Raw genomic sequence first — 24,380 nt, forward strand, 5'->3', positions numbered from 1 at the left:
GACTATTTAGCATCAGATATTGAATTAAGAGTTACATAATGATCCTTTAAAAAAAAAATCAACCTTGCTTCTCCACTGCATCAAAACGCACCTAAGAGTTATTTATTGTTCGAGAAACACACAATGTCTTCGAGAATGTAAACCATTTCAACAACTTAAAATGATGACCTGGTTGAACACACCACATGCTTGTTAAACAAAACTGATTTATTCAAGAAACATCTTGGAAACACAGGATGCTCTGAAAGTACAATCAACTCCCGTGGAGTTTCTTTTTTCCTCCAAATAGTATTTCTGTTAATTTCAGTTCCAGATCTTCAACATTTATCCTTATTCTAGCTATGAAAGGGGGCATTTATATATGCTGAGTATAAATGTGCTGGGCTTCCCGGGTGGCTCAGTGGTAAAGAATCTGCCTGCCAATGCAGCAGACCCAGGTTCAATCCCTGGTCCAGGAAGATTCCTTGGAGAAGGAAATGGCAACCCACGCAAGTCTTCTTGCCTGGAAAATCCCATGGACAGAGGAGCCTGGAGGGCTATATCCCACGGGGTTGCAAAGAGCTGGATGAAACTAAGCATGCAAACAGCAAACAATAAAATGTGCAGGAAATATCTGGTTACACCCTAACTGGCTTCCCCATCCTGAAGACACAGTACGTGCTATTATCTCAGTAAATACTAAAAGGTCTCTGTGAATACAAAAAAAAAATTCTTTAAGTAATGAAAGGTACTAATAATATTTATGTCATTTGTGGGTTTCAACTGTTCTGGGGGCATCTCTTTACCAGATTCCCGTGCTCCCCAGCACCCAAATTTTGCAGGTAGACCCACCTTTGCTTTTTGTGTGTGTGTGTGAAACATATCCTGACATCTCCATGCCAACAGAAACAGACACATTCCTGAGGAGAAAATGTCAGTCACAGGCACTGGCCAGGGGCTTCTCTGATGAAATGGTTATAGCACGCAATCTCCAAGACATCCACTGTCAGTTGACTGCCCAATTTTAGACTCAATCAAGGCAAGGCCAACTAAATGAGGGACTTTAAGATAGAAAGCTTCTGTGTTCTTTTGGATCCAAATCAGGAGGGAGGGGCAAGTCATTTAGTGCCAATTCAACTTGACATCAAGGGAGGAGGAGAGGATTTCAAGAGAAGAGGACAAGGGGTGCTCCTTTGCAACGCTGCGAACACGGATAATTACCAGAGCCCAGTCAAAGAGCTCTAGCTACACTCAACTGCTTTTAGGCCAGACCTGTCAACAGGACAAGGAGTCAAGATCCACTGTGGTGTATCCCTTCAACCTTCCTCTCTTGACCCCTGACTCTGCCCAAACATCTACCCATGTCCCCAACTCCGAACACCAGTGCTGATGAACAGGAACGTGAACCCGATTCACAAGAAAAACTGATACCATCTAACGTCCTGAGATCACCTAGCACCCTGGTCCGGCAGTCCCCACACTCTGCCTGGATCAGCCACTAATCAGTTTGTTATTCTCCACGGGACGCTATCTGGACGAGAAAGACCATGTGGTTCACAGTCCCAAGTGACACTCCCATGATACGGACATCCTCTTCCTGGAGGCCGGCCCAGATGAAGAAAATGGAAAATCCTTTTTGAGCAAGGTGACTGCCAACTCCCTTCCAACCCTCTGGAGGCCACCCTCATCCACTGCCATTCCTCTGCTGGCCTTTAGGGATGCGCCAGCCAGCAGGCTGCCAGGACAACTGGCATCATCGCTCAGAAATAGATCGCCAGCAGAGCTGCGGACCTGGACTGCAAACTCCAACGACAGCAACAAGATACCAATTGGCAGCTAATCTGCTCCACGAAAGGAGTGACAGACTAACATATGCCAGCAGACAGCTCTCACCTCGACGTCCTACCCTTAAATCTACACGTGTACTTGATGTGGTGGTGATAGAGAAAGGGCAAAAACCTCACTGAAGATGGAGGTTGAATGACTCTATTCTGAATTACGTGAGCTGGTAGATTCACAGGAACCAACTGACACTCGTGTATTTATTAGTCTCCTGAAAGTGGGGTGAGGGAGAAAGGTTGCTCACAGCGGAAAAAGGAGAGGCAGAAACAGGTAGAACAACTGCAGCTGCCAAAGAAAGGGAAGGGAAAAAATCTGTTTGCACAGGCAATAGCTGTCCCCGTTCTGAACAATAGCATCCTAATCCCATCCCTCCCTTTTCTTGGAGAACAAAGAGGAAAAGACAAAGGGCCCTGGGAAGGGAGGGCTTGCCAGGTCAGAAGAAGGGGACGGTCTTTGGGTCCAGTTCTCTTTGTTCTGCAAGGTAAGTCTTATGATGCTTAGAATGGGCAGCAACTCATAGGAGCCCCAGGCATTAAGACTGCCTATCAAAGTCTTGGATGTTAGCCCTGGAGAAATTACAATTTTTCAGTTGTATGCAAGCTGCAAAGGCTGCGGGGGAAAAAAAAAGAAAAATGAAATGAAGAGCCACCTAATAAAAAATTTTTAGAAAATAATTTTAGCAAGAGCATTTTCATTTCCAAATATGCAAAACATCGACGTCCTGATGTGAGGATGGCTTATGTCCAGAATGAAAGATGTAGCGCAGCCCAGTACCTGTGCGGGGGTCTCAAGCAGTAAATTCTGTTGGCACTGTGGACATGTCCTAATGCTAGACACTCGTGGCCAGAAGGGCCAGAAGGTCGTAAGATGTGTGTGATAAACGTATTGGGAAAGATGTGCGAGATAGAGGTGGAATAAGATGCTGAAGAGTCCAAAGAGCATGACTAGAACTTAACTGAGTTTTAGAAATAAAAAGATTCTGAAGAAGGTTGCCATTTGTATCCTATTAAGGTTTCTACTTTGGGGGAGTCTACTTAAGGAAGTAGTTTCAGAACAGAAGCACAAATAGAAAACTGGGGACTTCCCTGGTGGTTCACTGGCTAAGACTCTGCGCTCCCAATGCAGGGGGCTCAGGTTCAATCCCTGGTCAAGGAACTAGATCCCACATGCTTCAACTAAAGATCACGCTGGATGCAACCAAGACCCAGCAAAGCCAAATAAATATCTAAAAAACTAGAACTGACACTAACATCCTCCAATACAGATGTCAAACAGCTAATTTTACTATCTCACCTTAAAAGTAGCTTATACTTGTTGCAAAAGACTTTTTTTTAAATTATATAACATTCTTATTCAGGGGTCTGCAAAAGGTTAACAAAATCCTCAGGACACAGAGAAGATGGATTCATTCTTTCACTCTACAAGTCCACTTACCATCATTTATTACATAGCTAGCACTGGAAATTTAATATGAATATATGTTGAGGGAGGGAGGGATAAATGATTTTCTTTAAAAAATGATTGTTTCACAAAAGTTAAAAATGTGGGAAATTAAAAGAGTGAAATTATTCTTTTGTCTTTATACATTTGTCCCCAAAATTGATATGTTTGCTGGTAAGAACCATCAGATTTCGTTTTGGCTTTATGACAAAACGATATCATTTAGTCCCTATCTGTGCCTCACTCTTTCCTCTAAGAAAACAAAAGAGAAACAACAGTCTTTTAGAGGAAGAATGAAAACAATACTATGATATGATATACCTGGAGAGAAAGACATACATCAGTCATATTTATACATCACCATCATATTCATACATATTTATAACAACGATGGTAGAGCTGATCAATCTCCAAGTTACTGAGTAGGAGAAAGATGTGATATCTGTCTGGAAGAATGTGCAGTGGTTTAAGACTCCGCGTCTTGGCATCACCCCCATCCAGTCATCCTCGCCCTGCCTTTGGTGTATACAGACTCTTCCACGGCGAGCGCTTCAAAGGCACTCCACTTGAGAAACACATTTTTAGTCCTGGGTGTGGTTTCAGTCTGAAGTTCAGTTGAAAACACTACATTTTACACGGGTTGGGGAGATACTGCATCTTTAAGTGGCCCAAATTCTTGCTTTAGCTATTGCTTATTAACACATAAAATGACTCCGAAGAGGAATGGGTCCCCCGTGCCCTAAGCCCCCACTCGACGTCTGGATCAGTGGTCATGGCACAGTCCTCATGGACAGATGCTTTCGAGGTCTCACCTGCCCAGGTGAAGAAGCAGTGAAACAAAAAGACCTGTGTTATCTTCTCCCGCTCTCTCGCCTTCTCAAAGCACACACAAATATGGGGTTAAAATCCAACCCCTGTTCCAAGGCCAAATTCAGATGCTCAGCTGTCCATGAATCCTTCCTTCTCTGAAAACCCAAGTCTCAGGAATCTTACTCACACTGGCTTCGGAGCACTGACTCTGTGGTGACCAGCAGTGCCCAGCACAGTGGGAGGGAAACCCCAGAGGGCAGTGAATGCAGATGACTCACCCCTGCCTCCCTCACAGACCTCAGCACACCTTGGCACACACCAGTCTTTTCATAAATAGGATCCAGTCAGTGAATTCGAAACAGTAAATAGAACATAAAACCTTTTTACTTCAGCACTACTCCATCAGAAAGCGGTCTGACCAGGCTGTGGACACGTTCCTTTACAGGACAGAAACACTGCAGAAGATACACGAACATTTTTCCTACCACAACTGCTGAGCACTCTGGGTATTTCTCTTTTCCTCTCTGAGATGCTAAGGCAAGGAGACTGAGCAGGTGGGGAAGATGATATCGAGGGAAACAGGTGTGCCTGGGATAGGCTGCCCTCGGCCAAGAAACTCAGGAAGGAGGGCCAACATCAATTCTTAATTCTTAGCAGCTCACGCAGAGCCCCTAACACCACCACCCGCCGAAAGGCAGCAATGGCCAGGAATGAGTGGGGCCATCTATAACAAGCAACCGGAGGAAGTTTGGAAAAGGGAAAGAAATGGGTGAAAGAGAAAACTCTAGAAGACTTGAGGCTACATAAAGAACACCCAGAGTGCTTGCATGAAATATGAGAGACTCTTTGCCTTTATAACATGCAGATCAACTTGTAGGGTCATTATAAACAAAGATTTTAAAAAATGAGACTTTTCCCTCATTTATCTAATAGTAAAATCTCTTCCCTTGTGATCCCTTTTATCGACTTCAGTTTTTTTTTCTATGATAGCACTAGAGATCATAAAAAAAATTGGTATCACAGATGGCAAATCTAAAAGGTACAAATTGACAGACACATAGGGAAATTCCCAAATCGCTCTGATTAGAGTGTGTATGTGTAATTCTCTCACTCTGGAGACTAGAAATTCAGTTCCCATTTTTCAAAGCTTATAAAGACAGCATAATGCTGTCTAAATAGGCACAGAGGTGTTTATTTTAGTCTTTCCATTTCTCCCCAGGAATAATGTAACTCCTGCACTCTGAAAAGGGAGTTGACAAACAAAATATTCAAGAAACCTTGATACCTGCTATCCTCAAAAGCCAGAGAAGATGATGCCTCACTAAGAAAGTGATTGTCGGTTTCTCCCTTCCCACCAGAGAGACATTTGATGGACTCAATTTGTATCAGCTCACTATTTTTTCATTCCAAAGTATGCATCTCTCAAAAGGAAAGAAAATGAAAATGATGCTATTCAGTAAATGGTGAGTTTCTAGGTAGACCGGACGCGCCAAGTCCATCTCTCACTTTGGAAATCAAGGAAAACATGAACGGTGATAAAATAATGGGATTGTAAAACACAACTCCCCACCTTTCACAGAATGCCAGGGCAGGCTGCTCACAAACAACCCATAGAGCAAACCACTCAAATGGAAGAGGAGAGGAAACACACACAGGGCAGAATTTAAGTATCAGAAAATCCCCAAAGGCTATTGATAGCTCCATAAAGCCTTTTTTAAAACAAACAGCTTCCTTTCCCATACTGACTTATATACATTGTAAACATTTGACGTCTACTTCTAAGGAAAAGACAGCGAACTAGTTTTTGCATGTCACCCTCTACCTGACCAAACTACTATCAGATTGAAACCGTTTGCATAAGAACCATATTTTTGGTTCTTTTCTGAATGGCTTAGGCTCACACAGGAGAAAGGCAGGCAGAGGCTCACTCTGCCCTTAGTTGCTCAACAAATATTTACTGCGTGCCCCGCTATAGGACAAGCAGCATTTTAGGTGTTGTGGATTCACCAGGAAAATAATAAGAACAACATCCCTGTTTTCATGGATCTTCCAGTCTAGTTGAGGAGATGGGACAATTAGCAAATGCATGTATAAAATATAAGGTGCTTAAAAGAAAAAAAAAAAAAAAGTAGGCTAGAGAAGCAGTCCCCAGCATGGTGACATCAGGGACCACTTCGTGGAAAACAATTTTTCCACAAACCGGGGAGGGGGTGGGAGATGGTCTGGGGATGATTCAAGCACATTACATTTACTGGGCATTTTATTTCTATTAATATTACATCAGCTCCACCTCAGATCATCAGGCACTAGGATCCCGGAGTTTGGGGATCCCTGGCCTAGAGGACACAGAGGGACAGGGTGATGCTTTATACAGGCCGGGGAAGGCTGCTGACAAGAGGCAGCTGGAGAAGATCTACTCAAGAAAGCAGAGAAGCTCAGAAGAGAATTACAGATCACGGCCTCCTTGCTTCTATACTGAGTAATATCTGAGAACAGAGTTGGGTTATTTTTCAAAAGTTAAATTTCAAAAGTGGTTCATATTTAATTTTCAAAAAGACCAATGAGTATGGGTCCTAAATTTAAATGACTAAAACTGCCTTCTTAGAAAAAGTGCTCCAGTGAACACGTTTCGACTGTCGCATGGTCCCTGGGAGGGTCCTCTGCTAAGGGTCATGTCGTTCTGACACACACTCTAATTCTGTTTTTGGTTTTTTAACCACAAGACTGTGCTCAATGTTTTAAATGCTCTTGTATCAATAAATTTAAGTTGTACCAGATCACTGACTCTTAGAGGCCAAATACGGGAAAGTGAACATCCAGCCTGCCTCATCCAAGGCTGATATTTGAAGCAATGTTAGAGTCTTTAAAAGAATCATCAGAGCTCACTACATTCAACCTTCTCATATTACTCAAGATAAAATGGGTTCTCAAGGCTTTAGGGTTAATTGCAGCACCACGGGTAAAATCCAGGTCTCCCAACTCCTACGTCAGTTTTCTTGCTTCTCCTCTCTGTACAAGATACCACACCTTAGAGCCAGTTTGAGACACTTTGAGGAGCAAAGTCCATCTGCAAGAACCACAGTGGCATTTGACAGGTGGATAATGGGGACAAGCAGAGAACTACAAAGGTAGTGAGTCTGAGGCAACAAGCTGCTAAAGATGGACACCACTAATTCCAGTGGCTGCCATGATTATTACTAACATGTTCATCTACCCACCACCATCTACATGCAAGCTCATGTCCTTTGAAAAATCTGCCTTCTCTATTATAATGGCATAGCCTTGGGGCACCAGGATACCAAAATAAGGAGAAAATATTAACTCAGTGCTGTAAAAATACAGCAAGACTGCAAAAGGTTACTAACTTCAAAATTTACTAAGAAAACTGGGACTTCCCCCTACCTCCCCAAGCGAATGCAATTTGGAAGAAAAAGTCCTTTGGAGTTCAAAAGAATTTAGCATTTTCTTCCTCTCGCTCAACCCATTCCGTTTACAGAAGTATTTTTAAATGACTTTAAGTTGTGGCATCTGAAGGTTTACACTCGAGAATGTCTTTGAAAACCTCACTTAATGTTTGAGGTCTGACAGAGTATCACATGAGCAGTTCATAGCAATGGTTTAAAACAAAAACAAACACCACCAGATTCGAAACAAAAGCTGTCTTGATTATAGTTCCTGCACTGTTCTTTTAAATGTAACCTGAAACCTACAGCACTTTTCCGTAAGATACTTGTTTCCTAGGATAAAAGATGCTTAAAAAAACATCATTAGAAGTGCATTCTGTTGGCTACCTGATTGGGAAATACTTTCTAGAAAAACATACAGCTATAGTAGCACCCAGATCTAATAGGGTCCCCTGAATTATTCCTTAATAGTGATAGAAACTTTTCAAATATGAGTCTTTTTTTTTATAATAAGATTCTGCTGCTTGTGGGGACCCCAAACTAAGATGGAGACTCATCAATAAACAAGCAGCATAGAGCAACACAGACTTATAAACCAACACTTCGCAGGGGTCGGTGACTTGCCCGAGGTTGCAAACTTACTTGACCTTAGGACCAGGAATAGAATTGAGGTCAATGATTCTAAGAGCCCTGTACTTTCCACCAGAACCAACGTGATCGTATGTGCGAAATGAGAATCCATGAAAACACCACCATTCCCCATCACCCACTTACCCTGAGGCACTGGGAGTTCTTGAGTTCAATAAGCTTATTTTAATATGACTATTTAACCCTCGGGAAATATGGATAAACATGCATATTTAATACAAAGTTTTAGAAAACCAAGAAATAAAATTTCAGTGGAAATTTTTCTTTTTAATGGTAAATGCTTTTTCTCCCTGATACATGCCCTCATATCGCTGCACCTTGCTCTCTCAAAATTGTTTATGCAACTGGAAAAAAAAAAGGTAATAAATGCCTGGAAAACTTTCCTGACCAAATCATTAAGAAACTGAAAACTTAATACAGTTATATATATATATATGTATATATATACACACACACACATACATATATGTGTGTATATATATATGTGTATATATACACACACACACATACATATATGTGTGTATATATATACACATTTATACTTAATACACATACACACAAATATATAAAGATGTGTGTGCACAAATATATACAATAGATATTTCCACACACAAAAAAAAGCCTAGTCAAAGATGGCTCTTCATGTTCTAAAATTTGAAGGTGATATGTTCATAGGCCAGCCTGGATTTCCTGTAGTTTTATTCTTTCCTGGTGAAAACTCTTCTAAGCATTTTTTTCTTATGACACGGTCTAGCAATGAGGTAAAATCTCCAGAAAGCAGCAGAGCTGAGCAAACCCTTAAGTTTTGTGGTAAACTAAAGCTTCTGGAAGCCCACAGGGTGCCTTCTCTTCAATTACTGGATCCTATACCTCCTCATGAAAGGTGACCAGCAGCTGACATGCAGAAACCACTAATCTCAAAATCCCAACCCAGTAGCCTGACAAAAACCAATAAATCAGCCAATTTTAAGCAAGAGAAGCACCCTGAAGAGCTCACTGTACTAGCTTGCATACCTCAGATTTTTGAACGCCAGAAACATATTTCCTTCCAATCAAAAACTCTATGTAAATAAAATAATGACAGGGTGTGATTCCCTGGTTGGGAATCCTTAGCCTGAAAGGTTTTACCCCATACCCACTAACCTAAAAGAACTGCAGAGCCGGATTTAAAGAGGCTGCTATAAACTTGGCTCTGAGCTGAAATAATCAGTCTTCCACGCTTTTATTCCAGAAGGAGAGAATGAGCAGTGCCCAACAGAAGCTAAGAAAGTCAAGTTCACAGCAAATAACCACATAACCTCTCCCCTAAAAAAAATAAAAAGAAAAAAAGAAGAAGAAGAAATTAATTGGAGGATCACCTAGAGCTAATGCTAACACGTCTTCAGCACCCTGGCTCGAGCATCCAGTGATTCACAAACCGTTGCAAGGCAAGCCAGTGCAGATTCGACTCTTGTTAACTTACAACATTCACTGTGTGCGGTTCACAGGTAGCCCCGGCTTGCACTTCACCATGGAGACTTCCCACAAGAAGCTGGAGTGCTCCTGGGCCCAGGTGTGCTCTTTCTTCCTTTCACAGAGAAGGGAGAAGTACCTAGCGTGGGAACGGAAGAAAAAATAAAAAGCTGAATACTCCGTCAAATCCCTTGTTATCACAACAAATGAAGATCAATTAGACTGATGGGTAATTCACCAAAGACCATTTTCCAGTACACTTTGCTTAAAAAGGAAATGCGATATTTTTGCTCTTGCCCCAGGAGACGGACAGCATGGTGCAGCCAAGCCTTTTCCCCACCCCCACCCCAAAGTTGAAGCCAATTCTGGGAGACTTCAGATGCAATCCCAGCTGAGATGCAAACTTGCAACATGGCCTCAAAATAAGCCACCCGAGTTGACGCTCTTGCAAAAAGGCGGGTGCCCGGACTATGACCTTTTGCCATTTTCATACCTCACCAAGTTGTTGGGAAGATCAATAAGAACACTTTGGCAAGGCACTCCAAGTTCCCAAGAAGAAAGGCGCCCCGTAAACACAAAGGATTATTTGCCGTCAGAAGGCTGTAGCTTAGCTCGGAGCCAGAATATAAAAGTCAGCTTTGGCAAGGCACCCACAATCAACCATCGCCGGCACACCCAAGCATCCGAATGTTTCTCCTTCCACCTAGCGGTCAAGGGGTTCACAGGGCAGGAAACAGAGCTGTCTGGAATCTCAGGGAGAAAGAAAGTAAAGCCTTGGAACAGGAAGGGAAGAGGAAGAGGAGACCAAAACTAATGAGGAAGGCATGTGCAGGGGACACGATTATTTGGTCCACACCACCCAGCTCCCCCGCACGGCTGGTCTGCAGTGTTTAGTCTGCTGATGTTTGCAGGGCTGTGAAATTTTCCACTTGGCCATCTGCCACTTCCACCCACCAAGGATAACACGACAGAAGTGGTACGTGGAGTTCTGCTGACCACTGCCAAGGACAGACCCTCTAGTCATCTGTTGCAATCCAGGGAGGCCCGTCCACGTGGCAGGCAATACCGAGTCATCTGCTGAGTCAGAGATCTCCGTTGTGTTCTTGTGCACAGGTTTTTGGAACTCAAGTAAAGGCCCTTTCATTTCAGGTGAAATTCCTCTTGGTAGATTGGACCTAGGCTGGTCTTTGGAGAGAGATCAAGCCCTGAGCCTTTGGAGTGGGAGCACTGACTCCAAGACACTAGACAACCAGAGAACTAACCCTAGTGGGTATCAAATAGTGAGAACTCACACAAAGGAAACCACTTGAATACAAGACTGGGCATCACCCAACCACCAGTAGCACCCTGTGCAGGACACCTCATCTAAACAACAAGCAAAACAAAAACACAAACCCAATCATCAGCAGACAGGATTACCACCTCACTCAGCCTTGCCCATCAGAGGAAAAACAAACAAACAAAAACTCAGCACAGATTTCACCCTACACGAAGCTTACACAGACCAATGGACCAACCTTAGAGGGCAGAAACCAAAAGGAAGAAAGAATTTAACCTTGAAGCCTGGGAAAAGGAGACCTCAAACACAATAAGTTAAAAGAAAAAATAATAATGAAAAGGCAGAGAAATACTATACAAGTGAAGGAACAAACTAGAAACACAGAAGTCCAAATAAATGAAGAGGAAATAGGCAGACTACCTGAGAAAGAATTCAGAATAATGACAGTAAAGATGATCAAAACCTTGAAAACAAAATGGAGAAAATTCAAGAATTAACAAAGACTTAGAAGAATTAAAGAATAAACATACAGAAACAAATAACACAATTACTGAAATTAAAGATAATCTGGAAGGAATCAATAGCAGAATATCTGAAGCAGAAGAACGAATTAGTGAGCTGGAAGATAAAATGGTGAAAATAACTTCTGAAGAGCAGAATAAAGTAAAAAAGAATGAAAAGAACCGAGAACAGTCTCAGAGACCTCTGGGACCATATCAAATGCATCAACATTCGAATTATAGGGGTCCCAGAAGAAGAAGAGAAAAAGAAAGGGTTTGAGAAAAGTTTTGAAGAGATTATAGTTGAAAATTTCCCCAACATGGAAAAGGAAATAGTCAATCAAGTCCAAGAGGCACAAAGAGTCCCATACAGGATAAACCCAAGGAGAAACAGGCCAAGACACATAGTGATCAAACTAACAAAGATTAAACACAAAGAATATTAAAAGCAGCAAGGGAGAAGCAACAAGTACCATACAAGGGAAACCCCATACGCTTAACTGCTGATCTTTCAGCAGAAACTCTTCAGGTCAGAAGGAATGGCAGGATATATTTAAAGTATTAAAAGGGAAAAATCTACAACCAAGATTATAGTGCCTGGCAAGAATTTCATTCAAACTTGATGGAGAAATAAAAAGCCTTTCAGACAAGCAAAAAGTTTAAGAGAATTCAGTACCACCAAACCAACTTTACAACAAATGTTAAAGGGGCTTATATAGTCAAGAAATACAAGAGAAGCAAAAAGATCTACAAAATCAACCCCAAACAATTAAAAAAATGGCAATAGGGACATATTTATCAATAATTACTTTAAATGTAAATAGATTAAATGCTCCAAACAAAAGACACAGACTGGTTGAATGGATACAAAAACAAGACCCATATATATGCTGTCTAAAAGAAACCCACTTCAGACTTAAAGCCACATATACACTGAAAGTGAAAGGATGGAAAAACATATTCCATGCAAATGGGAAGCAAAGAAAGCTGAAGTAGCAATCTTCATATCAGACAAAATAGACCTTAAAATAAAGATTACAAGAGATAAGAAAGGACACTATATAATGACCAGGGGATCAATCCAAAAGGAAGACATAACAATTGCAAATATCTATGCACCCAACATAGGAGCACCTCAATACATAAGACAAACTAGCAGACATAAAAGGAGAAATTGACAGTAAAGCAATAATAGCAGGAGACTTTAACACCCCACTCACACCAGTGGACAGATAATCAAAACAGAAAATTAAAAAGGAAACACGTCTTAAATGATACATTAGATGAGATGGATCTCATTGATATCTTCAGGACATTCTATCCAAATGCAGGAGAAAACACCTTCTTCTCAAGTGCACATGGAACATTCTCCATGTGATTCTTGGGTCACAAATCAAACCTCAGTAAATTTAAGAAAATTGAAATTATATCAAGCATTTTCTCTGACCACAACACTATGAGGCTAGATATCAATTATAAGAAAAGAACTATCAGAAACACAAACACATAGAGATTAAGCAACACGTTTCTAAATAACCAACAGGTTACTGGAGAAATCAAAAGGGAAATCAAAAAAATTTCTAGAAACAAATGACAATGAAAACATGACAACTCAAAACCTATGGGATGCAGCAAAAGCAGTTCAAAGAGTTTGTAGCAATATAATCCTACCTCAAGAAACAAGAAAAACATCAAATAGACAGCCTAACTTTACATCTAGAACAACTAGAAAAGGGACAAAAAACCCCAATATTAGCAGAAGGAAAGAAATCATAAAGATCCAAGTAGAAATAAATGAAAAACAAATGAAAGAAATAATAGAAAAGATTAATAAAACTAAAAAATGGTTCTTTGAGAAGACAGACAAAATTGACAAGCCTTTAGCCAGACTCATCAAGAAAAAAAGAGAAGAATCAAATCAACAGAATTAGAAATGAAAAAGGAGAGGTTACAAGAGACAATGCAGAAACACAAAGGATTATAAGAGACTTTTATGAACAACTATATGGCAATAAAATGGATAACCTGGAAGAAATGGACAGATTCTTAGAAGAGTTCAGTCTTCCAAGACTGAACCAGGAAGAAATTATGAACCCAATTACAAGCACTGAAATAGAAGTTGTGATCAAAAATCTCCCCCAAAAAAGCCCAGGACCAGATGGCTTCACAGGAGAATTCTATCAAACATTTAGAGAAGAGCTAACACTTATCCTTCTAAAACTCTTTAAAAAATTGCAGAGGAAGGAACACTTCCAAACTCATTCTACAAGGCCACCATCACCCTGATACCAAAACCAAAGACAACACAAAAAAAGAAAACTACAGGCCAATATCATATCATCATCAATGTTCATCAATGATAAACATATACGCAAAATTCCTTAACAAAATTTTAGCCAACAATTCGGCAACACATCAAAAAGCTCATATACCATGATCAAGTTGGGTTTATTCCAGGAATGCAAGGATTCTTCAATATATGCAAATCAGTCAATGGGATACACCATATTAAGAAAGTGAAAGATAAAAACCATATGATCATCTCAATAGATGCAGAAAAAGCCTTTGACAAAATTCAGCACCCATTTACGATAAAAAATCTCTTAAAAAAATGGGCATAGAAGGAACCTAACGCAACATAGTAAAGGCCATATATGATAAGCCTACAGCAAACATTATTCTCAATGGTGAAAAACTGAAAGGATTCCCCCTTAGATCAGGAACAAGCAAGGGTGTTCACTTTCACCACTATTATTCAACATAGTTCTGAAAGTCCTATCTACAGCAATCAGAGAAGAAAAAGAAATAAAAGGAATCCAGATTGGAAAAGAAGATGTAAAGCTCTGTTTGTAGATGACATGATACTGTACATAGAAAACTCTAAAGATAGAATCAGAAAATTACTAGAGCTAATCAGTGAATTTAGCAAAGTTGCAGGATACAAAACTAATACAAAGAAATCACTTACCTTTCTATATACTAACAATGAAAAATCAGAAAGAGAAATTAAGGAATAAATCCCATTCAGCATTGCAACAAAAAGAATTAAATAGCTAGGAATAAACTTACCTAAAGAGACAAAAGAACTGTACACAGAAAATTATAAGACACTGATGAAAGAAATCAATGATGACATAAAACAGATGGAGAGATAGTCCAAGTTCCTGGGTAGGAAGAATCAATATTGTGAAAATGAGTATACTACCAAATGCTATCTACAGATTCAACGCAACCTCTATCAAATTACCAACGACATTTTTCACAGAACTACAACAAAAAATTTCACAATTCATATGGAAACACAGAAGACACTGAATACCCAAAGCAGTCTTGAGAAAGAAGAATGGAGCTGGAGGAATCAACCTTTCTGACTTCAGAATATACTACAAAGCTACGGTCATCAAGACAATATGGTACTGGCACAAAAACAGAAATATAGACCAATGGAACAAGACAGAAAGCCCAGACATAAACCCAGGCACCTATGGGTACCTTATTTTTGACAAAGGAGGCAAGAATATACAATTAACTTTGGAAATTAATCCTTTGTCAGTTGTTTCACTTACTATTATTTTCTCCTATTCTGAGGGTTGTCTTTCACCTTGCTTATAGTTTCCTTTGCTGTGCAAAAGCTGTACAAAAATAAGCCTCTTCAATATTGAAGCCTCTTCAATAAATGGTGCTAGGAAAACTGGACAGCTACATGTAAAAGAATGAAATTAGAATACTTCCTAACACCACACACAAAGACAAACTCAAAATGGATTAAAGACCTAAATGTAAGACCCGAAACTATAAAACTCTTAGAGGAAAACATAGGCAGAACACTTGATGACATAAATCAAAGCAAGATCCTCTATGACCCACCTCCTAGAGTAACGGAAATAAAAACAAAAGTAAACAAATGGGACCTGATTAAACTTAAAAGCTTTTCCACAGCAAAGGAAACTATAAGCAAGCTGAAAAGACAACCCTCAGAATGGAAGAAAATAATATCAAATGAAACAACTGACAAAGGATTAATTTCCAAAATATACAAGCAGCTCATACAACTCAATGCCAGAAAAACAAACAACCCAATCAAAAAGTGGGAAAAAGACCAAAACAGACATTTCTCCAAAGAAGACATACAGATGGCTAACAAACACATGAAAAGATGCTCAACATTCACTCATTGTTAGAGAAATGCAAATCAAAACTACAATGAGATATCACCACACTCCAGTCAGAATGGCCATCATCAAAAGTCTACAAACAATAAATGCTGGAGAGGGTGTGGAGAAAAGGGAACGCTCTTGCACTGTTAGTGGGAATGTAAATTGATACAGCCACTATGGAAGACAGTAGGGAGATTCCTTAAAAAACTAAGAATAAAACTACTATGACCCAGCAATCTCACTCCTAGGCATATACCCTGAGGAAACCAAAATCGAAAAAGACAGATATATCCCATTGTTCATTGAGCACAATTTACAATAGCTAGAACATGGAAGCAACTTAGATGTCCATCAACAGATGAATGGATAAAGAAGCTGTGATACATATACACAATGGAATATTACTCGGCCATAAAAAGGAACTCATTTGAGTCAGTTCTGATAAGGTGGATGAACCTAGAACCCATCATACAAAGTGAAGTGAGTCAGAAAGAAAGATAAATATCATATTCTAACACATATACATGGAATCTAGAAAAATGGTACTGAAGAATTTATTTTCAGGGCAGCAATGGAGAAAAAGACAGAAAATAGACTTTATGGACATGGGGAGAGGGGAGGAGAGGGTCAGATATATGGCAAGAGGAACATGGAAACTTAAATTACCATATGTAAAATAGACAGCCAATGGGAATTTGCTATATGGTTCAGGAAACTCAAACAGGGGCGCTGTATCAATCTAGAGGGGTGGGATGGGGCAGGAGATGGAAGGGAGGTTCAAAAGGGTGGGGACATATGTATACCTATGGCTGATTCATGTTGAGGTTTGACAGAAAACAACAAAATTCTGTAAAGCAATTATCCTTAAATAAAAAATTAAATTAGAAAAGAAAAGAAATGAGGATCTAAAAAAGAAAAAAAAGAAGTGGTACCTGGAGGCCCTTCTGGGAAAGGGCTGGTGATTTTTGTTTGTTTGCTGCTTTTAAAGAAAAGACCTGATTGAGTTTACTCTCAGTATCTAATTATTTCTTGAATCTGGATTTCTTGCTTTATTCCCCCCCCCTCCCCTTCTGTAAGACAGGGCCAGGAACAACTTCTCCTGGGCCAATATTATTCAAGGTATTTTGACGTGTGTACTTTTGCAGAGTGTGACTTACAAGAGTGGCTTTGGGGATGACAAGAAATAGAAGTTAAATACTACTCGAGAGTCTTGTTTGCTTCCCAGATAAATCATTCACAAGTACCAGCCATATTTTCCTTTCAAAGTCATAAGTGCTCACTGAATAAAAATTGGAATCCCAGCATTAGCATGGTCAGTAAAGAATATTTTTGAGGGAAAAGTGTGATCTCCTATCTTAAAAAAAAAAAAGGCAAGAATGAATAATACCAGATCTTAGGTTTGGAACTGGCAAAACAATGACAAGCAGATGTAAAAAACTGGAAAGAAAAAAGTGAGGATTAAAGAGAGAAAGGATGTGTCTTCTACGAAAATAATTAACCATGACTTTTATAGTGAATTCAGTTTACAAAGTGTCTTCTTTCTTTTAAAATAGAGGTTATAATTGACATAAAACATTGAATTAGTTTCAAGTGTACAAAGTGCTTTCTTATTAATTCATTCATTCACTGGACACATTTTTTACTCAGTGCTTACAATACCCAACAGGTCCTTTATTCATAATGGTGAACAAAACAGACAAAGGGCCAGGCCTTTAAGGACCTCATTGCCTCAAGAGGAACAGACATTAAAAAATCAGAGTATATTATTTTTAACATATGCATACAATTAAAAAATCAGATAGGTATCAAGAAGGACAAATAAACACTGTGATTTGCAATCACCCTATAATGGGTTATGTCACTTAGAAGGAGGGTCTTTCTTACAAAAGCAACACTTAAACAGGGAAGTAAAAGGTGAGCAAGAATTACCAGGCATCAAATTTCTAGGCAGAGGAAACAGCCTCTGCATTATGTGATCTCACTAGACCTGTACTATTAGTTTCTGTTATTTCATCCTTTTCCCCCCTGGCTATTTCAAATGAGTCTCCTTGATCAAAAGATAATCAACAGAACCATTCTCAATACCTTCAAACAGGAAACGATTCTTCTTTTCAACTACTGGGCTATCAGAGCAACAAACGCTAGTAAATTTTGCTAGGGGAACATCATTCAGTACAGATATTATACTTAATGTGGCTTCCTAATGCATCATAAATAACTCCATTATCACAATAAAGTAAAGTGAAGCTCCCTCTTCATACTCACATGCCACAGCTGGAGTTAAGAACTACCCCCCGAAGGGCTAAAATCAGATCACATTACATGTAAACTTCTTAAAAAACAAAACAAAACACTTCTGACCACCTTCTATTAGGTTCAAATTGTCTGGCTTCCTCTTGACTATTACAACATCTTTATTATTTCTTTCCTGGCTGAAATGGCATTTTTGTCCACTTTCTAGAGTGTCTGTGTGCCTTCTCTTTTGGTTCTCGATTTGGTATCTGTTTATTTACCCAGGTAAGCAGCATGGTGTATAGAAATAAAAAGCCTCAGAAATACTGCGTTCATCTGAACCGTCTTCTTGTTCCCTACCATCCCAGAATCGCATGGTGTATCGAACTAAAAAGCCTCAGAAATATTGGGTTCATCTGAACTGTCTTCTTGTTCCCTACCATTGCAGAACTGGTACCACTTAATTTTTTCACTAAGGAAAATCAGTAATTTGCTTTCTTCATCCTACAAAATGAAGGCATCCTCCGACAGGCTCACTCATGTTCTTCCATGAATGGAGTAAGTTTGAAAGTCTGTTTGAAACAAATAAGCCAAACTTCTGTTTGAGTCTCTTTTTACTAAAGACACCAGATAAAATGTAGTATCTCCTACACATTTGGTTTTTCCTATAAACCCAAATGTCAACAACCTCTCAAGTTCAAAGTCATGAAATATAAATCCTCACTTTGACTCAGTAGTTCTGACAAGCTTTCACAAATTTGGGAATAAAAGAATGAGCAAGAAGCAAAACTTGCCCAGTTGTCCAAAACTCTACCATGAGACCTGGGAAATTATGCCAGGCTGACAGTTTCATCCTCTGTCCAGAGATGAAAGTGACACAATGTCAATTTCTCCTTCTCCTGACTGCCCACAGCACTTACAGCCTCTACCGCGGGTTCTCTTCACTTCAGCACTCTGTTATACCGTCTTTTTATAGTCCACTGGATTGATTTAAGTCTTGAAAGGCGCAAAAAGTTTACAAGCTCCTTGATGAAAGAAACCTTGCCATGCCCTTCTTCGCAGCCTCCTAAGAGTGTCGAGTTAGAAGAGCCTGAATTTAAATTAAACGATTCATATCCAAAACCCGTTCTACCACTTCATCCTTACGCCAAAGGAAGCGCCGCTCTCAGCTATAACGTCAACCCTTCTCACTCTGTCCTCCAGGGAGGGACTTAGGAGGTCCCATGTGCCTGTCATCCAAAGGAAAGCCCTGCATGAACCTGAGAACAATTAAATTATAACTTACCCTTCTCTCTTCTATTCTTCAAATCTATTCTTAGTCACTAATGGCTTTTGAACAGTTGCCATCTCCTTTCAAGATCTGCAGTCCCCTCCCCCACCACCGGGAGCCTTTATCCTTGATTTTCCTAGCTTCTCAAAAGCCATTGTTAAGGAAACCCTTGTAGTATATGGAGGAGAGATGAGCATGCTCAGAGGCAGTGGTTCTCAAGCTGGAAGTGCTATCAGAAACACCCGGAGAGCTTGTGAAACTGTGTCTCTGGGTCCCACTCCCCTAATTTCTGATCCAGTAGGTCGGGGTGAGGCCAGAGAACTTACACGTTTACCAAGTTCCCAGATAATGCTGATGCTGCTGGTCCAAGGACCAGGCTTTGAGAATCACTACTCTCAGCCTAAGTCTTTTTGTCAATGACACAGCTGGACAGAGACTAAGGATTTTTTTTAGTATAATCACTATAAGATGATTACATTGGAAGGAATGATACCTGTGTATTCCAAAGAAGTGACAAATAACCAAACCACCCCCAAACCCCATACCACTTTAAAATCCGGGAAAACTTTTGGGGGCTCTTTGTCTCCTACTGGCTCAGGTCCTGTTGGGGTCAATTCTGCCCTCTGTCCCTCCTTCAGTCTTCTACCAGAAACTTCTTCACAGCCTACAAACATATTCATCATTGCTCTCGCCAGACTCTGATACCTTCCCAAATCTCCCCCATTCACCATAAAACATGTTAAAGTGTAGTATAAATTCCACACTGTATTTCATCAGGTACCTCTTAAACCTGTAGAGTTTGATTTCAACACTTTAAAAGTAAACTTCTCTTTTAAAGGTCAGGAATGCTTTCCTGTCTTCTAAATGTAGTGGCCTTTTCCTGACTGACTCTCTTATAAAACTTGATAAAGGAATTCCTTAAAATTTCATTTTATTTAGGACTAGAACTTTTCCTAAACAGCATCTTTCTAGAATATGACCTTTACCTCATTTTCTTTGTTATTTGGGCTGGGTCAACCTCATGCCTTGGGTCCAGAGATGGGCATATGCAAACTATCATATACAGGATGGATAAACAAGGTTCTACTGTATAGTCAGGGAGCTATATTCAATATCCTGTGATAAATCATAATGGGAAAGAATATTAAAAAGAATATACATGTATGTACAACTGAGTCACTTTGCCATACAGCAGAAAATTAACACTGTGAATCAATTATACTTCAATAAATTTTAAATAAATAAATAAAGACAGGCACGTGATCTAGGCTTGGAGAATCAGAATACGTATCTCTCTTGTGATGATGACTGGATCTAGGTAGGGATGGGCACGAACCAAAGGCCCCTCTCAGACTGACTGGAACTAAGAGGAGTCAGGAAGCAAGGTCTACTCACAGAGCTATTTTTTACCACCAGTGAAGCCCGCATGAGGATGAAGCTCTGCAGTATGGGATGAGGTTGAAAGCCAGGACATCTGAGTCCTGGGGATATTGAGTTCCCTGGGATTTGGCTGTGCCAAAACTCAGATTCATCCCTGGATTTTTTAGTTGTGCTGTGACAGACAAAATTCTAAAGTAGCCCTCAAGATTGCCTGGTCCCCTAGTACACATGTACCCTCTCTGAGTTATTTAATCAAACACAATCTGGGTGCTGCTGCTGTGAAGGATTTTGCAAATAAAAGTAAGGCCGTAAATCAACTGACCTTAAAACAGAAAGCCCATCCTTGGTGGGCCTGACCTAATCAGGAGAGCCCTTCGAAAGAACAGGCTCTTCCAGCAATGAGATCCAAAACACAAAAGATCACACTGAGGAAGGGGGGAAACTTCGTGTGGCAAGAAACTCGAGATGGACACCAGGAGCCAAGGGTGATGTTCAATGCATTACCAGCAATAGAGTAACAGTCTCAGTCTTACAACCTACAAGTGAGAATCCAAGGCATACCTACCAAGACCCACTCAAGTCCTACTTCTTCCATCACTTTTTCCTTTACATCCTCCTGTGCTACAACTTTCTCCGTCAGAAGTATTTTCTGTTTGTTTTTGGATGAGAACTCCTATTGTTTTGATTTCTTTTCCTGAGGATACCAATCATTTTATTCTTTATCCTCAAACAGGCACCATTTCTCTAGACAGACTGTAGTGAACTCTAAGAAGGTGGGGTAAGTGCCAATGGTAAGCCTTTGACACATACTTGGTGACTTCACTGAGAATGTGTTTTCCTCTGACATGTCCTCAAATCTCCTCACTCTGTGAGTTCCTCTCTGGTGACTTGGAGAAAAGTCACGACATGAACCAATATGGAAACTGCTCCGCCAGTCAACCACAGAGCCTCTTTTCCCAACTCAGGACTAAAGGCTGACTCTTGGTATTTTCATCCTGAGGGAGGAAGAAGAACAGCTACTAACTACAGAGTTCAGAAATGCCTCTTCCGGGTGAGCTCAGACCAGCAGGTCCAGAGCTTCCGTCTGAACCCTGCTCACAAAGGAGCATCTAAGGCAGTCATGGGGCGGGGGGTGCCCAATGCTCCCCTTCCCCAGGGATGGCAACAGAACTTCCCCAAGAGTATAGGTGTCCAGTCAGATTTCAAGTAGAACTAGAGGGAGTTGGCTGTAGCTCAAACCTAGAGTACTCTGAATATGACTCGTTCATCACATCATGCCATCCTTTTCAATCAACCAATCAATAATTTATTTGATTTATCCATTGTAAAATCCCTTTCCAAACTGGCAGTCCATGAATATCTAGCATGCACTTGTGGACATTCTCCCTGATATTAACTGGTTTGTGCTTAGGTAAAGAAAACTAAAATTAGCATCTACCGAAAGAACACAAAATCAGAGAGAGAAACATGCTGGGAAAAAACCCACAATGAAACTTAAAAAAAAAAGCCAAAAAACTCATGTTGATCCATGCCACTGTTTCCTAGGATTAGCACAGCTTATCACAAAAGGTAAGGCTCTATCCACACACACATAGACCTGGCAGGTGTCTATATTTGTATGCTGGTTATATCTCCTTACTGGTATAAAGCAAAGTTTGCTAAGAAATACAATTATGCATCCAGAGAAACGTATGTCTGCATATCAAGAAGTAAAGGAAAAAAAATATGAGAAATATCTAATCTGCACTGAACAGCCATAGAATGATGTTTCCAGGAAATTAGGATTTTAAAGATCAAGATGGCATGTGCTCCTTATTGACAATTCCTCCCCAGCCTTATTTGTCTAATACTCTGCTTTCAAAGGGGGTTGCTAAGACCCAAGAGAAGGCACGGTGGCTCAGGAGACAGAACAATCTAGATGAAGAAACTTAAAGACCATACTGTAGCTCTGCATCCCCTGGATTGCAGGTCCCTTTCAGGCTGCCAAGAGCCATCACACACCTTCTCCCAGGAGGAGAGTTTTATTCACACAGGCTGGAGAAGGTCAATGAGAAGTCTGGGTGCATGCTGCAAAAGTGTCTGATAAAAATGGCAAAGGCAGGGACAGAACCTGTTTGATGCCTTGATCACTTATAAACCATGGGCTTCCCTGGTAGCTTAACTGGTAGAGAATCTGCAAGCAATGCAGGAGACCCCAGCTAGATTCCTGGGTCAGGAAGATCCACTGGAGAAGGAATAGGCTATCCAGTCCAGTATTCTTGGGCTTCCCTTGTGGCTCAGTTGGTAAAGAATCTGCCTGCAATAAGGAAGACCTGGGTTTGATCCCTGGATTGGAAAGATCCTCTGGAAAAGGGAAAGGCTACCCTACCCACTCCAGTATTCTGGCCTGGAGAACTCCATGGACTGTATAAGTCCATGGGGTCACAAAGAGTCAAGACATGACTGAGCGACTTTCACTTTCTTCATAAAACATGAACTATTATGGTCCTTGAGTAGCTATTGTGAAGAGTCCCCTGGCTTTACATTTCTTTCTGTTTCTGCTCTATTTTCTCTCCTTTTAATAACAAAATCAGTAAAAATCTCAAGAAAAAAAATTCCAATATGTTGCTCTCATTCTCTCCTCACCATAATATTAAGAACAGTAAGATAATACCGTCAAGTATTTTATCTGGCCTGACTTCTCAAAATACCAAATGGCAAGTCATAGTAAAATAACAAGACAGAATTTGCATACACTCTCCAGCCCATCCTTTTGGACAGAAACAAGGAACAGAATTCACCACAGGTATTAAAATTCTGGAAGCACCCTATTAAAGCCATGATTTCCTTTTTATTTAATTTCATTTAATGAAATGTTTTACACAAAAGCAAAGTTCCAACTAGAACCTCCAACCATGCTTTGGATACATGTCTACATATGGCTGAGTCCCTTCATTGTTCACCTGAAACTATCACAACATTGTTAACAGGCTATTCCTCAACACAGAATAAAAAGTAAAAAATAAACCAATAAAAATATACTAACCTCTTTTTTTCACAAGTCTCTGATGTAAAACAGAGGTACTTCTCGACAAAGACGCTATTGAAAACCTCTTCTTTTGGAGGAGGCTTAATAAAACTATGCTAGCTTAAAACTGAGATTTCAATGGTTTCATCTGAGACACCATGGAACAGAAATGCCACTTGGCATTAAATCTGGGGATTACCTGTTGAAACACCAAAGGCAGGTAGACTTTGATGTGGGTTACTTGGTACCGAGAAAGTACCAGTAAACACAATTATCATTTTCTTTTTATTAAAATGTAGTTGAAGATTTGATACGGTATTTGGAGCAAAGATTTGTTGCATGGAGGGTGGGGGGAGGGAGGGTGGGAGCAAGCATACACACACACAGACACATGTCTGCTTCAACTAGTTACAAGTAATGTTGAATAACAAAGTACCTCCTATTCTGTAACTGGGAAGAATCTTTGCACTTTTTAAAAAAAACTTTTCATTTTGTATTGGGGTATAGCTGATTAGCAATGTTGTGATAGCTTCAGGTGGAGAGCAAAGGGATTCAGCTATACATATATATATGTATCCATTCCCTCCCAAACTCCCCTCCCATCCAGGTTGTCATATAACATCGAGCAGAGTTCCCTGTGTTATACAGGAGGTTTTGTTGGTTATCCATTTTAAATATAGCAGTGTATACGGGTCCATTTCAAACTCCCTAACTATCCCTTCCCTCCATCCTTCCCCCTTCCCTGGCAACCATAAGTTTGTTCTCTCTGAGTCTGTTTCTGTCCTGTAAATAAATTCATTTGTATCATGTCTTTTTAGATTCCATGTATAACTGAGGCTATACGATGTTTCTGCTTCTCTGACGGACTGACTTCTGTCAGAATGACAATCTCTAGGCCCATTCAGGAAGAACCTTTATATTACAAGTAAATCACTAAAGATGTGTTGCCTATAAGCTTAAAATATACCTAACGGACCATC

The 24,380-nt window shown here is 40.2% G+C and overlaps 1 protein-coding gene across 14 annotated transcripts in view; it reads right to left on the reverse strand.

Annotated features, from left to right (window-relative positions):
* The window catches only part of ATXN1 (ataxin 1), a 404,850-nt gene that overhangs the window by 132,550 nt on the left and 247,920 nt on the right, over positions 1 to 24,380 (reverse strand). For 13 of the 14 annotated variants that reach the window (XM_043449232.1, XM_043449225.1, XM_043449231.1 and 10 more), the window contains one exon: positions 9,586 to 9,714. The gene's annotated coding sequence lies outside the window, so the exon portion shown is untranslated. Of the gene's footprint in view, positions 1 to 9,481; positions 9,715 to 24,380 lie in introns of all 14 variants that reach the window. The other variant, XM_043449226.1, reaches the window with a different exon arrangement.

The sequence above is a fragment of the Cervus canadensis genome, chromosome 28, assembly GCF_019320065.1.
Source record: "Cervus canadensis isolate Bull #8, Minnesota chromosome 28, ASM1932006v1, whole genome shotgun sequence".
Classification (NCBI taxonomy): domain Eukaryota; kingdom Metazoa; phylum Chordata; class Mammalia; order Artiodactyla; family Cervidae; genus Cervus; species Cervus canadensis.